The sequence below is a fragment of the Nyctereutes procyonoides genome, unplaced genomic scaffold (genome assembly GCF_905146905.1).
Source record: "Nyctereutes procyonoides isolate TBG_1078 unplaced genomic scaffold, NYPRO_anot_genome, whole genome shotgun sequence".
NCBI classification, from domain to species: domain Eukaryota; kingdom Metazoa; phylum Chordata; class Mammalia; order Carnivora; family Canidae; genus Nyctereutes; species Nyctereutes procyonoides.
This window is the reverse complement of record NW_026575129.1, coordinates 6,079,778-6,100,957: the sequence shown is the minus strand read 5'-3', so window position 1 is coordinate 6,100,957 and position 21,180 is coordinate 6,079,778. Positions and strand designations below refer to the sequence as shown.

The 21,180-nt window shown below is 36.1% G+C and overlaps 1 protein-coding gene and 1 pseudogene across 2 annotated transcripts in view; one reads left to right on the top strand and one right to left on the bottom strand.

The window, feature by feature from the left end:
• The window catches only part of ATG10 (autophagy related 10), a 213,127-nt gene that overhangs the window by 168,931 nt on the left and 23,016 nt on the right, over positions 1 to 21,180 (bottom strand). The window lies entirely within an intron of this gene.
• On the top strand, positions 16,731 to 19,977 carry LOC129521016 (nucleophosmin-like; annotated as a pseudogene).

Genomic DNA, 21,180 nt, shown 5'->3' with positions numbered 1-21,180 from the left:
TCAGTTCATAGATGTGGGACCTCCATCTGTGCCCTCATACTTTTTTTATATTAAACAATTTGGTTTTGCCTCTTAGTGCATTCCTGCTTATTTGTGCCCAAGGAATGGCCAACAGCTTCTATAACTGATTAGAGGGAATGTGGGGAACCTGGTGCAGAAAAATAATTTTTCTGTGTTTCTACTTCTAATTTAACTTTATAGAGATTTAACGTATTTTGTTTGCTCCAGTTGAAATGTTCTCAAAGGTTTATCATTGCTTTCCCAATATTGTAGCTTAAAAAACAAACACATAAATGACCCATGTTCTAACTTCCCTGTCTTAATTTATAGATTTAAAGTTATGCCAAATCTTATTCCTTTCATAAGTATTTCCTTTTTTATAACATTATCTCTTCTAAGTAAATCATTCAAGAGAATTAAGAGTACTGAAGTAATAGAGTAAATTGAAAGAAATTTGATAGTCTCACGGTAGAAAATTATCGGGGTAGCAAGTTGTCACTTTGATTTCAAAGCACTAGTCTTACAAAGCAGTACAAATAATTTATTAACTTTCCTGGTTTTTCAAGAAATAAAGGGTGCCTGAGTTTAGGCAGTTTTACTCAGAGAAGGCTCCTGCTGTGAGGGTGAAAAAAGGCAAAGCGGAAGTAAGAAAGGCCTTCTTGGCACGGGTTCCATACAAAGTACATAAAATGGGTGGCTTAAAACTACAGACATGTATTACTCTCTCACCATTCCGAATCTGGAGGACAGATTCCAAAATCAAGGTGCTGACAGGGCCATATTCTCTCTTTAGACTCTAGGGAAGAAATCTCTCTTGCCTTTTCCTAGGTTCTGGTTGTTACCCGAATCACTGCTTCTGTCTTCGTGTTTATCTTTATGTCCAAATCTCCCTGCTCTTAAAGGACATCAGTCATAATGTACTTAGGACACACTGCAATCCAGTAGAGCCTTATCTTAACTTGATTATATCTGTAAAGACTCTATTTTCAAATAAAATCACATGTACAAGTTCTGGGTGAACACGAATTTGAGGAAACACCATTCAACTCAGTTCAGATGGCAAAGCAGAAAGAGGTGGGAGAAAAGTAGTCACACAGCTCCTGCAGCTTATCCAGAGGAACAGCCAAGGCAGGATGAAGCCAATGGCCAATACTTCAGAAGCTATTTCAGCCTGAGCACACTAGGCCAGATTCTAATGGCTCCTCCTGGAAACCAAAAGGGTTTTGACCAATCATGGGGAAGAAGAAGCTGTTAGAGAAGGCTGCACAACAGTAGTACGATTACTGCTTTTTATCCATAGGGCCTGGATAATATGAGATTGAAGACTTAACTAAAATCATTCTACTTGCCAAAAAAGGCATTTAATATCCACTATTTGGATCAATACCAGGTATGTGGCAAACTCACACTGTTGGCAGAGAAGAGGGAAAAGAAGGAAAAAGAGAGGGAAGATGTTATCCATTCAGCCTTATTTATTAATGTAACAAAGGTGCCCTGACATATTTCCCAGAATGAGTCACAATCTGTGCCCTCTTAGTCATTTCCATTCCAAGCCTGTACATGTTTAAAGCTCTCCTACTGAATGCCCTCTCCTTCTGTATCTTCTATCGGAACTCCTGCTTCCCATAGCTTGACATGAGCAAGTGACAGAAGAAGAAAGTCTGTTGCCTCTGCATCATGGCAGGAGGTAGGAGAAAGCTGGTCTGATAAAATCCAATAGCGGAAGGAACAGAAGCACACCCCCTTGCCTCACACATATGCTACAAATCTTAGGGAGACATCTTTATTACTTCTTCTTCATTTCCAAGAGTTAATCATGTTCTCCTACTGCTGTATTCCCAATCTTAGGTTTGGAAACAGACCAGTCGAACTGATGATCATATATTTACCAATAGCTTAAAATCTGTATTTGTTAAATTTACATTTCAGATAATGGCAATACACACTATATCATTCAAGAAGCTTTACATTCTTCTGTTTCTTTAATCTTCTATAGAATAATGGAGACTAGACTTCACTCCTATCTTAAACAACTAGAAAACAAAACAAAAGATGTGAAATCAGAATTTTCAGATATGGGACACAGGAAATGCAGGACAGTGATCACTAAGAGATGGGAAATAAACAAGTAAGCTCTACAAATGTCTCAGTTCACTGCCTGAAGAAAGTTCTCGCAAAAGACAAAATAGCAAATGATTCCATGATTTGCTTAAACAATCTAAGAGAATCAACAGAAAAAGTAATAAAAATAAATAAGAGACTTTCAGACAATGGCCAGGAAAAAGATCAACATATAAAAATTATTAATTTTACAACTATGACAATAATCCATTAAAATCATAAAGATAAAATGCCTCATTCCCAGCTTGAACAAAAATGTCAAGTATGTAGGAACATACCTATCATGTGAGGAAAACTCTACAACTTTACAGTAAACTATGAAAAAAATCCAAAGTATTTTTATGAAACTTGTAAAATTATTCTAAAATTTATGTTAAAAATGCACAGAAGTAGTTAATATTTTCAGAAAAGAGCAATGAATGGTATAATTATCAGATATTAAAATTAACTAAAGAGCACTAGCAATCATTAAAATCTATGTTATTGTGACAGAAAAGAAAAATAGATCAAAGATGAGAATATGGAGTCTAGAAGGAGACTCATGTTAGAATTTAATATATAATTTAAAGAATTGGATAATAGATGAAAGAAGAGATGAGTCAATAATAAACATGAAGACAACTGGTTCACCATTAAATAAAATAAATAAACTATATTACTATCCCACACAATCTCCAAACTAAATTCCAGATGGATTAAAGTCCTAAATATAAAATAATAAAATAATAATGGCTTAGAGGAAAATAAGAGATTATATTTTCAGAAGAAGTTAGGAAGGATTTCCTGAGCAAAACACCAACTCAGAAGCCATAAAGCAAAATACTGGCAGATTTATTAAAAATTTAAAACTCCTATATGACAAATGATACTATTAACAAAGTTAAAAGAGAAGTGACAGTCTAGGAAAAAATATTTGCAATATATATATGAAATGAAGGATTGATAGTCATAATATATGTTACTCCTACAAATCAATATTACAAAGATAAACAACCCTACAGTAAAACGGACACAGGACATAAACAAAAAATTCCTAGAAGAAATACCAGTGGCCAATAAGCATATGAAAATATGTTCAACTTCAGCATAATGAGGAAAATGCAAATCAAAACAATATATAATTTTCTACCTTTTATAATGAGAAAATTAAAAAAGATCAGTAATATCTAATTTTATACAGTATGAGAAAATGGGCATACTCATATACTTTTTGATGGGAAAATTAACTGCTACAGTATGTTTGGGGAGAAATTTTGTCCATGCTCTCATTCATTCAACAAATACTATTAAGCACCTACTTCATGCAAATATATTGTACTATGCCCCAGAGATACAGCAGCACAGTCAAAGGTTTTTCTCCTCATGGAGCTTGCATTCTGGAGGACAGAATACAGGGTGGAAGAGATAGCAAATAACTAAATACATAAAGTAAGTGGTTTTAGGTTCAATAAAAATAAATTAGAGTAAGGAAGACTGAAAATTATCGAGTTAGTTTGATGCTATTTTACATAAGGTGAGTAGATAGCAGGTCCTCACTGATAAGGAGAGCAATGATGTATCAAAAGTAAGGGAACAAGTCATAAAGCTATCTAGGAGAAGAACATCTAGACAATGGGAAGTTCCAAGGCCCCATGGTGTAAACAGAAGGCATATTAGTATGGCTGAGCAGAATGACAGAATAGGAGAATGAAAGAACTTAAAACAAGAAAAACGATAGAAAGGGTGTGAACACCATGTAGGCCTTGGAAGTCATGAACAAAGCTTTAGAATTTATTCTAAAACTTGAAGTCACTGGAGGCCTCTGAGCTACAGAATTCTATGATGGGACTCACATTTTTAAAAGATCACTCTAGCTGTTGTTTCAAGACCAGATTCTAAATGAGCATTAATTAGGAAACTATTACAATAAGCCAGGCGAGAAATGATGCAGCCTGGGAAAACGTGGTGCAGTCCAGGTGGCAAGAAGTGGCTGATGATGAACGTATTTTGAAGATTCAGTTAGTAGGATTTACCAATGATTAAATATGATGCAAGAGAAAGAGATGAGTCAAACCTCAAGTTCTTGTCCTGAGCAATTGGAAACTAATATTTCTTGAGATAGGGAAGTATGTAGAAGAAGTAGGTTGGAGTGGAGAAGGGAGAAGGTTAAGTAAAAATGTGTTAAATGTGCAATGCCTTGTACACATTCAAATGCAATGTCAGGTTGCTGAATATAAAAGCGTAAAGTCCAGGAACATGATAAGCACCAAAAATACAATTTTAAGAGTCACCAGTGAATATATAGTATTTACAGCCACAGAGCTGGATAAGATATCCTAGAGAGTGAATCCACCTGGAAAAGAAAGGAGGTTCAAAGATTGAGCCCAAGGGCACTCCAGTGTTTAGCTGTTGGGAGATGAGGAGGAAGCCAAAAAGAAGCAATCTCAAGGGAGACAGAAACTAACAGGTCAGTGTCCCAGATGCTAAGCAAAGAGTATTTTCAAGAGCAGAGTGATAATTGTGCTAATTCTGCAGTATCTGTCAAAATGCAAAGTGAGCAGAGTCTCTCATTCAGCAATCCCATTTTGAACTATTTATTCTATAGTAATAACATATAAGTACATATGAAAACTGCTCTGCATGGACATTTATTAAATTATCATTTGTTATAGCAAATTAAATGCTCATCAGCAGAGGACTATTTAAATTACGGAGCATCTGAACAAGAGAATAATTTTTTAAGAATAGAAGAGGTAGGTTACTGGAATGGAATGATCTCTGAATATTAAGTTTAAAAATCTACTTGAAAAGTAATCATGCGGAATGATTGATTCCAGACACATGGAAAAAAGAAAACATATATGTATGCTACCTGCAGAACAGACAGGATGGTGTGATGAGAGAAAGTATGAGCTCCAAAACAGACTTCCTGGGGTATAAATTTGGCTTGTCACCCTAGGCAAGTTTCTTAACTTTTCTTGGCCTTCCTTCCTCTCTCTATAAAATCCCTTAAAGGGAGATTAACTAAGGATTAAATGAATTAATATAGAAGAAGGATCAGTATCTGATACATAGCAATCACTCAGCATTACATAGTAATAATGTATTAATAATGTATATAGTAAATAATAACTGCACATAAATTCACAGAGATTTTGACGTTTACTCTCCAAACTGTTAACACTGGTTTTCTCTGAAGTTTGGGACTGGGAGTTAGCAGAGGAGATGAGACGTGGCTGACAGGGACTTAAACACTTCATTATATATATGTCTTTATTACTTGGATTGTTAATAACATAGTCATGCAAATTTTTACAAAAGTCAATGTGCATTTCTTATGTAATTTTTACACTTTTTTAATTTAAAGAGGAAAAAGAATAGTAGAAATTTATGAATCTTCATGGCTTTTTGGTGATTTTTACTCAGTAATCTATGGTTCAAACTGACACTGAAAAGATAAATCAAAGAATTAGGATAATGTGAAGCAGATGATGTAACATTTTCTAGTCATTTCAAAGAAAGATACACAGACAAGTAGCAATAAAAATAGAAGAGTCTGAATAAAATGAAGTAAAGGGAAGAGAATGAAATTGGGCAGTGATTTATAGATTCTGAATTTAACCATTTGGGCAAATCAAAAATGCTATCCATCTATCACATTTGAGAGAGGCAGCCACCCATCATCTCTAACACATTTCCAGTGACGGAGATAGCATGTTCTCTCAATCAGTTCCACCTTATATTAACCAAATGCAGTCCCTCATTGGTCCTACTTGTCTCATCTGAAGCAACATAGAATTAAGACTCTCTCTTCACCAAGAATAACTTCTGGCTACGTATTTTGGCCCCACTACCTTGTCTAATGGGCCCAGCCCTGTCCATTGTGATCAGAAAGGGCATTCCAAACAGCAGGCTGCTACAGTTGTTCCACAGCTAAGATCCTTCCCATTCAGGGATGCCAACAGGTAGAATGGTTATGACAATGTGGATGTGCAAATGCAGGACTTTTGACTTTGAGTAAATTATGCTTGGAGAAACAACAGGTATTTGCAGGAGGCAAACGCTAACGTGTGTTCTATGAGGATTCAACCCTTTTATACATAACTCAAAGTCTTTCTTTCATTACCTCTTTCTTTGTCTTCAGTACAAACCCTTCAGCAGCTCTTCCCCAGACCTTCCCAAGGTGGAGCTCACCACTTCATGTATGGCTCTGCCTCTAATTACTATTTATTGCATTTGCATGTGGTTTTTTTCTCATTATAATGTCATTAGCATGCAAGGGAGCCCGGTTGCCAGGGCAACCAGGAGTAGGGAATGCACCGCACAGCCTTTAATGAAAACTTAACCCTACTTTGTTTAATTCCCACTGTGTTTTTTTGGCTCACTTCACTTTTGTGGTCACAGGAATGAAAATATCCTGCAGTTACCCCTGCTTATGTAGTGCTGCCCCAAGGTCTGGGGAACTTATGTGTGTTCCCCTGAACATACTGACAGCACTTTCTATTTCTCATAAGTAACCTTGATAACTTCCTTTAATAACAATAAATTCTTCCGATCAACACTGCTCACTCGGGATCCCTGGGTGGTGCAGCGGTTTAGCGCCTGCCTTTGGCCCAGGGCGCGATCCTGGAGACCCGGGATCGAATCCCACGTCGGGCTCCTGGTCCATGGAGCCTGCTTCTCCCTCTGCCTATGTCTCTGCCTCTCTCTCTCTCTCTCTCTCTCTCTCTCTCTGTGTGTGTGTGACTATCATAAATAAATAAATTTAAAAAATAAACACTGCTCACTCAACACAGTCCTCTATCTAAAATAGTCTATTTTTCTGCAGATTAAATATTCTCAGGTTCCTCAAATTTGATATGATTTCTGCAATCCTTACTCACCTGTCAACCCATTCTAAATGATTTGGCTGAGATCAAACTCACTAGAGCATCCCACCCATCTAGTAACCTTCTCAAAAGAAGAGACATGACTTTGTCTCTTAGTTTGACATGACTCTTTTTTAGCCAACCTTATCAAAGCTGGGTATAATAATAATAACAATAATAATGGTTTGTCAGGTGATCAAATCAACATTTAATTTAAAAAGAAATAAACAAACCAAAACCTCAGATAAAAAGGGGGAAATGAGATGATATTCAGGAAGAATAAAAAAAATAAAACCATAAAGTTAAGTACAAAAATCCAAGTACACACCTATATGAGCTCTTGCTTAAGAAGAGTTAGAGATGCCTTCAAGTTCAATAGAAGCCAAAGTGTGACAGGCTGTCACATATGGATTTCTTAGAACTCTGTAATTGTAATACTTGCAGAATAAGGTAAGGAGAGCAAGGTCAACAGTACTGTAGAATTGTTTTAAGAAAGCAAATCTTGTATGAACTAGCAACTAATGGCCACAAAAATCTATTATTTTCTGGAATTGCTGTCTTTTACAATATGAGGAAAGACAGAATCAGTAGAGCCAACCAGTAAAGTAAGGCAACCTGACGGGTTAGAAGCAACTTGAAACAAGCTCTCGCTTCTGATGAAAGCAGACTTGGAGAAGAGAACCATCAAGAATGCTACTGTCCAATAAAGCCAGCTCTGGTCACAGAAAACTTTCTTGTGCTGCCCAAAACAGTAGGCAGTAGCTACCTGAAGTGTAACCAGAGAACCAAGGGTTTTGTTTTTGTTTTTTTTTTAATCTTATTTGATTTTTACTTAATTTATATTTCAATTTGAATTACCACATGTAGCTAGTAGCCACCATATGCTAAAGTACAGCTATATAAATGATGGAGTGCTGCAAAGTAAATGTTCTGATGACATCTTAAGATCGGACTATATTAATCAACTTCTCCCCAAACAAGCAACTGAAGTGTGACCCATTAGTTCTGAGTCATAACCGAGGAGGAGACCCTAGTGCAGCATCTACTGTAGACCACATCCTCCACAGAAGGTCCAGGCTGTGAAAATAGTCTGCACTGAGATCAGGGATGGGAGTTTCTAAGGAGTTAGGTAGTTAGGATTACTACAGATTTGAGAAGCAGTATACCAGAGTCAAGTACATGGATTCTATAACCAGACTGCCTGAGTTCATACACCAGCTCTACCATGAATAAGAGTGACCTCAGTTTCCTGACCTATAAGATGAAAATAATAATGAGTACTATTACCAACCAGTGTGAAATTAAACTGAATACATATAAAACACTAAAAACAGAACCTGACACAAGTAACTACTAGTATTTTTTTTTCCAAAAAGTAGGTTTCTCCTTCAAAAGTTAACTTATTTTGATGAATCCCCGTGAGTGAATTATAGAAGGCTAGGATAACCTATTTCTCTTCCCAGGTCTTTATTCTTCTACATAATTAAGAGGCCATCTGAACAGCTATTTGGCTTAATCCAGCTGAGTGTAGTTCATCATCCTCTTGTCATCTCCCCATCCCACTACTGCTGGCCCTTATCTCCCACCTTAGTAAGACATAAGATACCGTAGGCTGTGCCCCATCACCCATGCTAGTTGGTAAATATATTTCCTGAAACTTTATCCTCTCCTGGTCCTTGCTTTTTACTCCATTCTCTGAAATCCCTTATTGAATTTGAGACCTGTTACAGTTAACACTCTTGCTTCGGCTTTCCAGACTGTCATAGGATTCAGTCCAGTGCTTCCTAACCCTTTTCACATCATGACACACATAAAAATTCATATTTGAACAATATAATGGAGTAAATATGAGAGACTTTGGTGGTGTATATATGAAACTCAGTGAAAAAAAATCTTTAAATATATTTTCTTTTCTTTTTTATTTTTTTTACATTTTCGTTATATTATAAAATTATTAGTCAATCACCATTCCTACCCCCAGCCCCAAGCTGATCTATTTTCTCTCTACAGAGACAAATGATAGAAACTCCTTTCTCATCACTAACCAGAATTTGGAAAATTCAAATCCAAACTGTACTTCAAAATTGCCTTCACTCAGTAAATCAAACAGATCTTCCTTTACTTTCATCAACAGATGTAGTGTGAAAATTTCCTATGATAGTATAAATAAATTGTGAATATAACTGAAAGCATACACCTAAATCCATGATGCAGCTCTTCCTTAAGTATACAAAATGTTGCTCTACTTGTCCTAATGATCCTTCTTTACTATTCAAATCGTGCAACAAACTAAATGCCACAAATCCATCTTTTTTAAGCACACGTTTCCAAGGCCAAATTTTTGCACCGAATCCATAAATTTTGTCAGTACACATGAATTCATTGTTATGAGATCCTGGCAATTTTCTATTAGGTTTATTCACTCAGCTAACGCAGCTATTTTTTTCAAGGCAGTAACTACCTTTTAACAAATCTTTAACAAATCAGAACTGTTTACAGAAAAAGTTTGAATTCTCCTTCTAGTCCATAAACTTTTGATAAAACTCTACTTTGGATATACACTGCCTCTCACTATGAAACTGTGGAAAGCTATATTCCAACCCCATTTCTTCATGTGAAGCTAAAACAGATGTGAATAAAGCAGCTTCAGCTATATTATATTCTCCATTTAGATATATCAAACTATGTGAAATTCATGTACAGGCTATCTTTTACACAAGAGAGTTTCTCTGAGAATAAAATACCATATTATTTGAATCTCACTGTTTTCACGACCCTTGATGTACAGCCATTACGTACTCCTGTCCCTGCACTCACGCCAGCAGTATACAAACCCAAGCATGTTTCCATAATACCTTATTTGTTTCAAAGTATGAATTCTCCACCTTCAATATTTCATCCCCAGTAATTTCTTTTGGTACTGCTTTACGGAGTGCTGATATTCTTCCCAGCATTTCTCTTTAGGAATTCTAACTGTGCTGGAATTTGGCAGTTTCTAATACATGTTTGATTTCACAATACTCTGGATTAATGTTTTCTTTACGTCACCTGACATGTCATCAATATATTTACAAGTATTATTTGAGAGTACCACTTTTTCCATCTCTTTTGCTTTACTGACTTCAATGTCTAGACTGGCTGGTAAAATGAGGGCTTCTGTCCTTGTGTGAGGCATTTCGGCTTTAGCTTTTAATGGTGTGACCTTGTAACTGGTTTATTTAGCTTAGTCTAAATAAACTGAAAAAGCTCATTGTTGGAACTAATCTCAAAAATAGTTTTGGTTTTTTGTATTGCTTTTGCAAAACTTAAGAATGTTCCAGTCTTTTCCTGCACAGGGTGAGTTCTTGTGGTGAGGTGCCAGCACAGTTTGCTTTGTACCTTGTCTTCACAATAATCCTTCCTACCAGTAATGCATTTAGGCTGAGGGGAAAAAAGTTACTGAACACACAAATTCAAGTTTGGGAAGATTCTCATTTCATTACCTAACTAGTGACTTCAAATTATTTTTTATGATGGCTTTTCAGCTTTAATGAAGTTTATCCATTAAGATTGAAAAGTACAGTATCTGTAAAATTTAAATCTTTTTCAAATATAAAGAACTAATGGGGCCTACAGACTTTTACAACTACATAAAATCTATTTACAGGAGTAGAGAATCTTCTATGTTCATTAAAATGTTTTTAAAACAAATTTCATAAATGTTCAAATAATTCATCATTGATTTTTGTTTATTCCAAAAATTAAAATTTTGACATTTTCACAAAATATATGTAACATATCAACTGATGTGTGATTAAAAATATTTTCATAACTGTATTTTCTAAAGCTAGACAGCCTTTTAATGAATAAACCTAATTAAATTACATTAATCATTACTCGATTTTTAAAAATAAACATTTTCTAATTTCCAAAAACAAATAATCATTACAAAATTCTTTCAAGAATATAACTTTAGCTAATTGTTAACACCAAAAGCAAAAACTAAGTAAAGTAATAAGCCAAGAAGTAACAAAATCAATGTTTTATTTAGCAACACTCAGTATCAGAAAATGGTAATAAAAGTAATAAAAATAATCATATATAAATTCTATGTCAGCAAAATTATAAAAAATGATGTGATGGTGATAATGATAAACTAAGATAAACTAAGCTGAAATTAAAATACAAATATTTTACATGTATTAAAAGACAAAATCTTAAATGATGAATGCAAATCCAAATATTCATCGACAAATGGATAAATAAAATGCCATATATACATATAAATATGTATATACACATCCGCAATGTAATATTATTCAGCTTAAAATCTGAAATGTGGATGAACTTTAAAGACATTATGTTTAGTGAAATAAACCAGTTATAAAAGGACAAATACTATATGATTCCACTTAAATAAGGTACCTAGAGAAATCAAGGTCACAGAAACACAAAGGAAAATGGTGGCTGCTGGGAGGAAGGGGAAATGGGAAGTTATTTCATGGGTATTTCAGAGTTTCAGTTTACTAAGATGAAAAAGTTCTGCAGAAGGATGGTAGTGATAGCCATATAACAATGTAAATATACTTAGTACTAATAAAGTTTAACTGAATTGAACCACTTGAAAAGGAGTTAAGATGGTAAATTTTATGTCATGAATTTTCTATCAGAATTTTTTAAAGTAATTTAAGTTGGGCAGCCCGGGTGGCTCAGCGGTTTAGCGCCACCTTCAGTCCAGGGTATGATCCTGGAGACCCAGGATGGAGTCCCACATCGGGCTCCTGGCATGGAGCCTGCTTCTCCCTCTGCCTGTGTCTCTGCCCTCTCTCTGTGTGTCTCTCATGAATAAATAAATAAAATCTTTAAAAAAAAATAAAGTATTTTAAGTGGTAAAAATGATACCTTTTCGTCTCGTGTGGTGTGTGTGTGTGTATTTATCACAGTAAATTCCTTAAAAATTACTGATGAAAAGTATATCATAAGTATGTAATCAGACATACTGGGAAGATTCAAGGTCCAGTATCAAGCACAGTTGCTACATGATATGGCTTCTATGGAGAACTTCCTGGCCACAGGTACCACACTAAAATAACTGCTGACTTTAGGGAGTTTACATATAGAGTTATTTAAATAGTACTCAAATATCATTTCAACTACTCTAAATTTCTGAATGGTTATACAAGACATTGTTAGTGAATCAGGACCATTAGTATCTTGAGCCCACTTACAGCTTATTCAAGTTATTCAACTTCCAACTTTCTCTGTGATCAGCCTCTTATTCCTCTCCCAAGCTCAGCATATTTATTCTTGGACATCCTCTGAGTAAATCTCATCTTAGCTCAACCAGAGTTTGGGATCCCTACTTCATGAATGCTATCCCAGGGTATCTCCCCTCCAACACCATGGGTATGAACTCATACCTAGACTGGCTACAAAAAAGTTAATTCATCATAACCTGCCTTACTAGAAGCAATATGTGGGACAAGGTGAGTTATTTGACCTTCAAGACTCTAAATTTCTATTTCTATGACTTATGCACATTTCTGTGACTCTAGGTTATCTAAGACATAAATCTCAGCTTTATATTTTGATTGTCCAGGTATCACCAATGAATAACATACATATCAAAGAGGCATCCCTTACCATGATTTTCAGTAGCATTAAAATATATATGCTTGGTAAAACTGAGAAGTAAATGAAACTTGCTACTTTTAACCACTTCTAATACCACTTTGTTGTCAAGGCCCATGGATTATCACATGGTGGTTCAAAGTTCCTAACCCTTCAAAAGTGCTACAAAGAACATAGCTCAGCTTTCTCTGTTCTTCACTTTCCTCCACCTAAAACCCTACCCTAATTTTTAAAACTCTCTAGTTGGCAATAACCCACTTCCATTTGGACACAAATCCTGGTCAGGCTTTCTGATTTTCCTATGAGAATGTCAACACCAATTCCCACTCACTGGACACTGGAGCATATGAATCTGCCCTTAATGGGAAACACAGAACATCTGCACTTCAGGTTCTACTATCCAGCCCCTGGCTTATTAACCATTCAATGTCATCAAGTGGTTTTGTTAGGGTCCTGAAATTATAAATGATAGCCTTTTCTTTTTTACTTAAATTTGAATATCAAATGTTATGTAATGGGGCAAAGGAACATAAATCAACATTTGAAAATCTCATCCTAGACCAAATGCTTTTCAAACCATCTGTGGTAAAAGATCAGGAATTTTATTTCCAATCTGTCATAGACAGGCTTTTGAGAAAAACACTAAAATGAATTACTAGGAAAAAAAGAAATAAAAAATCCCAAACATACAAAATATAAGTCCCAGTTTAAGAAAAAAAAAGGAAGAAGAAGACGAAGATGACAATGATGGTGGTGGTGGTGATTATTTTAGAGCAGTTTTAAATTCACAGCAAATTTGAATAAAAAGTACAGAGTTCCTCCCATATATACTCTGCTCCCACATATGCATAGCTTCCCCCATTAACAATATTGATTTTTAAATTATATTTGACAGGCATAATCTCACTCTGTCAAATTATTTTTTTTAAGATTTTATTTATTTATTCATTAAAGACACAGAGGAGAGAGAGGCAGAGACACAGGCAGAGGAAGAAGCAGGCTCTATGCAGGGAGCCTGATGTGGGACTTGATCCGGGATCTCCAGGATCACACCCCAGGCCACAGGCGGCATTAAACCACTGCACCACTGGGGCTGCCCCTCTGTCAAGTTATTTACAAGTTTCTAAGCACTCATTTTCAACATTTGCACTTACTTCCTTACACTGGTACCAATCCAGGACCACACTTTTAAGTAGCACTGCTTCTCATCCCAACCTATCTATCTACCTCCACCCTGCACCAGAGTCAAAAACAATCCTCTCCATAAAAGAACCAGGAAGACATAGAATGGAATATGCTATCATTAGTGAAAAGCCACTTGGGGTACATACACATCTGCCATCCATATATTTTTAATTCATGGAAGCTGATCCTTTTCCATAAGCTATTCACCAATCTAATACATTTTCAGGTTTATGAGAGTAACAGGGTATAGGAAGAGTCTTATATATGACTTTCACTCTGAAACCTCTCTTTTTTTTTTTTAGGGTGGTTAAATAACCTATTCTAGTTAGTGATTATTTACATAATAAAGATCCATTTAAATGCACACACACTACACCCTCCTGAAGCCAGCAGGAGGTGAACATGAAGATCTGAGACCAAACTTCTCTATGTGTGCAAAGCGTGCTTCCATTGTGCAATCACTTTACAAATAAGAAATAAATATTGGGTTTATAAGACTTAGAAGAAAAGGTTTATGGCTTTGACTGTTTTCCATTACTGGAAAATTTACATGCTGAAAAGTAGCAAAAACCAGTGCAAAAGAATAAACAGTAGGTGCACTTCAAGGGCTTGTTTCTTTCAAGGATCAGGAGTAAAATTGAGTTTTATTAGCTGTTTCATTAAGTTTTACTTTGAAGAAAAACAAACAGTGAAGGCATATGTGCAACATCTGATGAAAAAGGATTTCATTCTAAACAGTCTCTGTACAAAACTCATTAATGTAACATTAAATGTGAAGACTTGTCTAGCAATTTTAGGATAATTTTACTCATTTTGGTTTATTTATAATTTCTGACACAGTTTATTTAACATACTCTAATCTTTAAATCACCATGTGTACTAAACTAATATATTACATCTGTCTTTTCAATGACATTTTGCAATAAATATCTATAGCAGCTGTTAAAAGCAATTAGTATATGAAGTTTGTATCAAATCTAAAACCTAAAGTAAAATAATATAGCTGGATATTGATAACTTGGAAAATTCATGAAAGCAGTTCTTCTTAATCAAACTCCTATTTACAAATACTTTCCTTATACGACAAGACACTACAAGTTTCTTTTTAAGAAATATCTAAATTTCTGTGCTATTATAATCCAATACCTGGAATCTAGGCATCAAATGTATCAAAGTATTAAGTAAATATTTTTTTCCTCAGAGCAAATTTAAACATGCTGGATATTCATCATATTCTCCTGGAAGAATTTACTCAATCACTATTTTTCCATTTTAAGACGAAATGTTGATAAGAAGCAACTAAAGTTTGTTGGTAGAAAAAAATACCTATATCCTAGCTCCATTATGGGGGTTACATAATAGTGTGAACCTCTGGTGTGGAGCAGATTAAACTTCAACTTCAAACTAAGTGAATGAATTAAATATTAAACTACAGGTTAGTGGTTAAGATTATAGTTTTTGGAAGCAGATACACCTTGGTTCCAATCTTGACCCTGCCTCTGACATAAAGCCCATGTAACACTGGCTGGACAAGTCTCTTAACTTCTCTAAGCCTACACATCTCATCTGAAGTAGATATAATAATAGCTAATTCATAGGGATAGTGTGGAGATTAAATGAAATGAGGTATATGTAAATAATAGCACAATGATGATGTTTTGAAATGGACTTTGCTTTTAAAAAAAAAATCTTATCCATTTTAATCCAGATAATATAACACACAGTTTTAAAAGTCAAACAGCACTAAAATCCATATATATAACAAAAATCATCAGCCCTTCTTACTCCTCCCCACACTCTGGTCAGGCAACCATTTGCAACTTTCCTTGCTATATCTCCTGGCATTCATCTCCAAATTCCATACATTTTATAGACATACCTTTCTCCTGATAGATCAAGTTGAGGATGACCCTCAAACTAAAAAAACTACAATCATTAAAAAATGATTTCTGTGAAACTTATACATTGGAAAGAACATATAGAAGAAACAGACTCTACCTTAGGAGCTAAATAGTCCAAATCAACTGTAACCTATGATTAGAGGATCTCTACTCCCCAGTACAAATAGGAAATTTTTCCCCTCCAATAACTGCTCTTAACCCTCCTGTGTGGAATCTCCTTTCCCACCTGTTAAGTGTAGCAGATTGACTGCAGTAATGACCCCAGTTTTTCATTCCTCACTAGATACTAGCCTTTGGGTAGCAACTCCCCACAATGATTCTGAGCTGAGCCCCCAAGAAAAGTTTAAATAGAAGTCTTCAAGAGTGCTTGAGTGTTTTTATTTTCTGCTTTTGGACCCAACCACCATCAGAAGAACAAGCTCAAGCTAGCTTTCAGGAACATAGAACCAAGTCAAATCATCCCAAATGAGGCCGTCTTAGACAAGCCAGCTCCCAGCCAACCCTCAGCTGACTGTAGATACATACACAAGCCCTGTAGACATCAACTGAGCCTTTCACAGACCAACAGAATGGTCTAACTCATTTATAAGCTTTTCAGAAATAATAAACGGTTATTTTAAACTACTAAATTTTATAACAGCTTATTATACAGCAATACCTAACTGATATATTAAAGATCCTTAAAAAACAACTTGGTGCTGCACTCTAACTTTTTAGGTGCTTTCAGTTATTAGAATTCTATCCTTCAGACAATTAAAATTCAATCTGATTATTATTATTGTGATTTTGAAGACTTCAGACTCAAAATCAACTTGAAGCTCTTTTCTCCCTGTAGTTCAACCCACAGTCTCTACAGCTTGGAATGGAGACACGAAGCATGGCCTTGCTCAAGGGAACCTGCTGTTCCTCACCACTTCTTCTAGGAGCCCATGGCTTGAGAATTGGAAGTAGGAAGGACAGTCATCCCCTTGCTTAACTAGATGGAGTCACAGTCCTCTCTCTGTTGTTTGCTGTCACTTCTCTGGTTGACACTGACTGGGTGTCAGCATCCCTGGGTGTGGCAGGCATGCGGCTGCCAGCTCCTTTATGGGGTGATTGTATGGGCTCTTCAGAAGATCCTGCAGAGAAACAGCCCCCTGGACATTTACTTATACAGGCAGTGACCATGCACACTCTACCATCAGAGGTCCCTTCTCTTCCTGGCTCAAGCAGGACAACAGAAAAATAGGTCAAGCCTAGCTACTCTCTGGAATGAATATATTATAAAAATTAAACTGTGTCCTCTCCCCCTGTACTATCACTCTCAACTCCATTTAGCCGTGTTTCAACAGAAAAGGGCAGACTAGCCAGTCCATTGCTAAGCAAATGCTCAACTAGGTAATGAAATTACCTTCCTTCTGACCTGAGGGCATCCCATACTCTACAAGTGGCTCCTTGGACAAGGAAAGGAAAGATTTAGGAAGAGAAGGAATCACTACTCATCACAGACTCTTCACTTCTCCACTAAATCCTATTCTCATATTGGGATGTGGTTGGGAATCCCAGTTCTTCAGGAATGAATGGTTCCTTAGAATACTCTCCTCAGGCAGGTTTCTGGTCCCAGTGGCTAGTAGATTATTCATAGCAATCCAAATATAGAAAATTAGTTACTCAGGGTATTTTGTCTTCAGCTTAAGGCCTTAGCTGCAATTCTGGAACAAGATAAAATGCCCCCACTCAACTCACTGTTATATGGTTATTTTTAAATCTAAAGTATGCATTAAATTCCACTATACTGCATATCATTATAGAAAAATTCAATTTTTACAGAAATGCCAGTTTTATTAAAAAGACTGCCCTGAAGAGGTTATTTGAATGATACTTATCAACTTTTTATGTAAATTTGATGGTGTTTTCATGGATCCTAATTCACCAATTAAGGGATAAAAGAACATCGGCATTTTTTTTTAATTTCTCATAATTTTTCAAATAAAACTTTTTACCTGATAAAGTTCTTTGGACAAAATGTGAATTTTTATTTTATATAGAAAATCTGATATTTAATCATTCATTTAACAAATGCTTGTTTGTGTATCTATTTTATACTTGGTAATAGTCTAGGTGCACTGGGCATATCAGCAAAGATCTCTGTCCTCATAGACTAAGCTGGGAAAGAGAAACTTTAAACAATAAACATAATAAAAAAGTAAATTGCAAAGCATGTTAGAAGATGAATAGTAGTATGAGGGAAAAGAATGGGTTAAGGGAAGTCAGAAGTGACGCTGGCAGGTAAGGGGGCCAAGTGATTTGACGTGTTGTAAAGGGTGGTAGAAAGTCTTCAGTAAGAAGGTAACGTGAGAGAACACATGAAGGAAGGGGGTATGCTGAGAGGAGGGCAGTTAGCCATATCTGGAAGAGGAATGCTCTACAAAGATGAGCCAGCCGATTTAGAGGCCCCAGGAAGGAATGTTTGTCTAGGGTTTCTCTAATGTGTTTGAGGAACAACAAGGAAGTTAATGTGCCTGGATAGTTGTGAATGAAAGGAAGGGAAATAGGAGGTGAAGTCAGAAAAGTAATAAGAAGGATGAGGAAGGAACAGATCACATAGTTTATAATCTGTTATAAATGTTTGGCTTGGGGCACCTGGGTGGCTCAGTCAGTTGAGCGTTTGACTCTTGATTTTGGCTTGGATCATGATCTCATTCATGGTCCTGGAATCAAGCCCCACTTTCGGGCTCTGTGCTAGTGGGGATTCTGCTAGAGGATTCTCTCTCTCTCTCTCTCTGCCCCTTCCCCTGTTTGTGTTTGCATGCTTACTCTCTCTCTAAAATAAATAAATAAATCTTTTAAAAATAATAAATAAATGTTTTGGCTTTTACTCAGAATTGAGAAGTGACACAATGTGACTCGCATTTTAAAAGGTTTACACCATAAGAAGGCAAGGGTGGAAGCAGGCAGATAGGAAGGTAATCCTAGTAAAAGTTGATAATTGTTTATACCAGAGTGGTAGCAAGAGATGATGAAAAATGGTCTGATCCTAGATATTATGAAGGTGGAGGCAACAGGATGACCTAATGGACTGAATGTGGGGTATGAGAGGAATAGAGAAGGTAATGATAACTCCAGTAGCTTGAACAACTGGAAAGATGGAGTAACCATCAACTGAGAGAAGATTAGTTTGGGTGGTAGTGGGTAAGTCTGGGAGGAGGAAGACTCAGAGTTTAATTTTGGACATGTTGACTTCAAGCTCTAAGAAGAGACATTAAAGTAAAAATGTCAGATAAGAAGTTGGCCTTATGAATCTAGAATTCAAGAGAGAAGTCTAAGCAGAGAATATACATTTGAGAGTAATTAGCATTTGATGCAATTTAAATTTTGACCTCCAGGTTCTCATGAGAATAGCTAAGAGAATGAGACAATCCCTGGTGTGACTCCTTCCTACACAGCTGTTCTGTAGAACAGTAGTCATTTATCTCTGTCCGCCTTTTGCCTCACCCAAATGCATGCCATTACCCCCTGGAAAATTCTATGGATCTGGACAAGACCCCTCTTTGGTCCCAGAAATATCTTTTTGGTTGTGAACCAAAGGCTCACAAAGATTATCACTTAAAGGTGGATAATGATGAAAATGAGCACCACTTATCTTTCAGAAGAATCAGTCTAGGGGCTGGTGCAAAGGAGAGATTGCACACTGTTGAAGCAGAGGTAATGAATTACGAAGGCAGTCCAATTAAAGTCACACTGGCAACTTTGAAAATGTCTGTACAGCCAACAGTTTCCCTTGGGGCTTTGAAATAACACCACCCGTGGTCTTACAGTTGAAATGTGGTTCAGGGCCTGTGCATATTAGTGGCAGCACTTAGTAGCTGTGGAGGAAGACACAGAGTCAGAAGAGGAAGAGAAAGAAACTCCTTAGTATATCTGAAAAGAGTTCTGTCCCTGGAAGTGGTAGCAAGGTTCCAAAGAAAAAAGTAAAATGAAGATGATGATGATGATGATTTTGATGATGAGGAAGCTAAGAAAAGGTCCCAGTAAAGAAATCTATATAAGATACTCCAGCCAAAAATTGTGCAAAAATCAATCCAGAATGCAAAAGAGTCAAAAGCATCAACACCAAGATCAAAGAATCTTTTAAAAACTAGGAAAAGACTCCCAAAACACTGAAAGGACCTAGTTCTACTGAAAACATTAAAGCAAAAATGCAAGCAAGTATAGAAAAAGGTGGTTCTCTTCCCAAAGGAGAAGCCAAGTTCATCAATTATGTGAAGAATTGCTTCCGGATGACTGACCAAGAGGCTATTCAAGATCTCTGGCAGAGGAGGGAGTCTCTTTAAGAGAATAGTTTAAACAGTCTGTTAAATTTTTCCATCTTTATTTCATTTCTGTAACAGTTGATATCTGGCTTTCCTTTTTATAATGCAGAGTGAGAACTTTCCCTACTGAGTCTGATAAATGTTGTCCAGGTTCCATTGCCAAGAATGTGTTGTCCAACATGCCTGTTTAGTTTTTAAAGATGGAACTCCACCCTTTGCTTGGTTTTAAGTATGTATGGAATGTTTTGATAGGACATAGTAGTAGTGGTGTTCAGACAAATGGAATGGTGGGGAGACAAAAATATACATGTGAAATAAACTCAGTATTTTAATAAAGAGCCCGGCTAGCTCAGTCGGTAGAGCATGAGACTCTTATTTTAATAAAGTAAAAAAGAAGAAGAAAAGAAGAAGATATGGACAGCATGGTCACTAACATTATAAGGCTGTAGAGACAAGAAAAACAAGAGGTGACGGAAAAGGAGTGAAGAGGAATATAGAAGGTAAACCAAGAGAGTGAGAACACCAAATGTAGAAAGTATAACAAGAACTGGATGATAAATCCTACCAAAAACTATTAAAAGATCAAAAAACTTACTAATGAACTTAGCATTAACGAACTTACAGTTCTCTGATGACATTACATAATAATATCATATCCAATGTCTCATTCCACTTAAAAGGAATTTTGCTATTTAATGAAAACTCTCCTAAAACAAATAGTCTTTAAATACTGCTCAATGACCCACTTATTTCAAACAATACATTACCCAATGAAATGAAATACAATGACATGTATTTATTCAAATAACAAACTGGAAAAACTCCTTGCAACTTTTATGATTTTAACTCAATGAAACAAATGCACGCAGAATGCTTGCTGTGCTGAGCACCAAAGATACACAAGTGAGGACAGAAAAACAAACTCCTGGCAGTCAAGCTTTCTGACTGCTATGGGGGATCAGGCAAGCCTACAGATAAACACACGGAGAATTGTGCGTCAATTATATGGAAATACAGAGGAGGGGGCATCTAAGTCAGACGTGGGGGTCAGGGTCCCCTATGTAAAGGAGATGATGCTCAATTCTAATCTTGAAAAAATATGCAGTGATGACGTGCAAAGGATTTAACCACACAAGTCACAAAAAAGGTATCAAATGACTAATATATGAAAATACCTTTCAATGAACTAGCTTTTAGGAAAATGCAAATTAAAGTCACCATGTG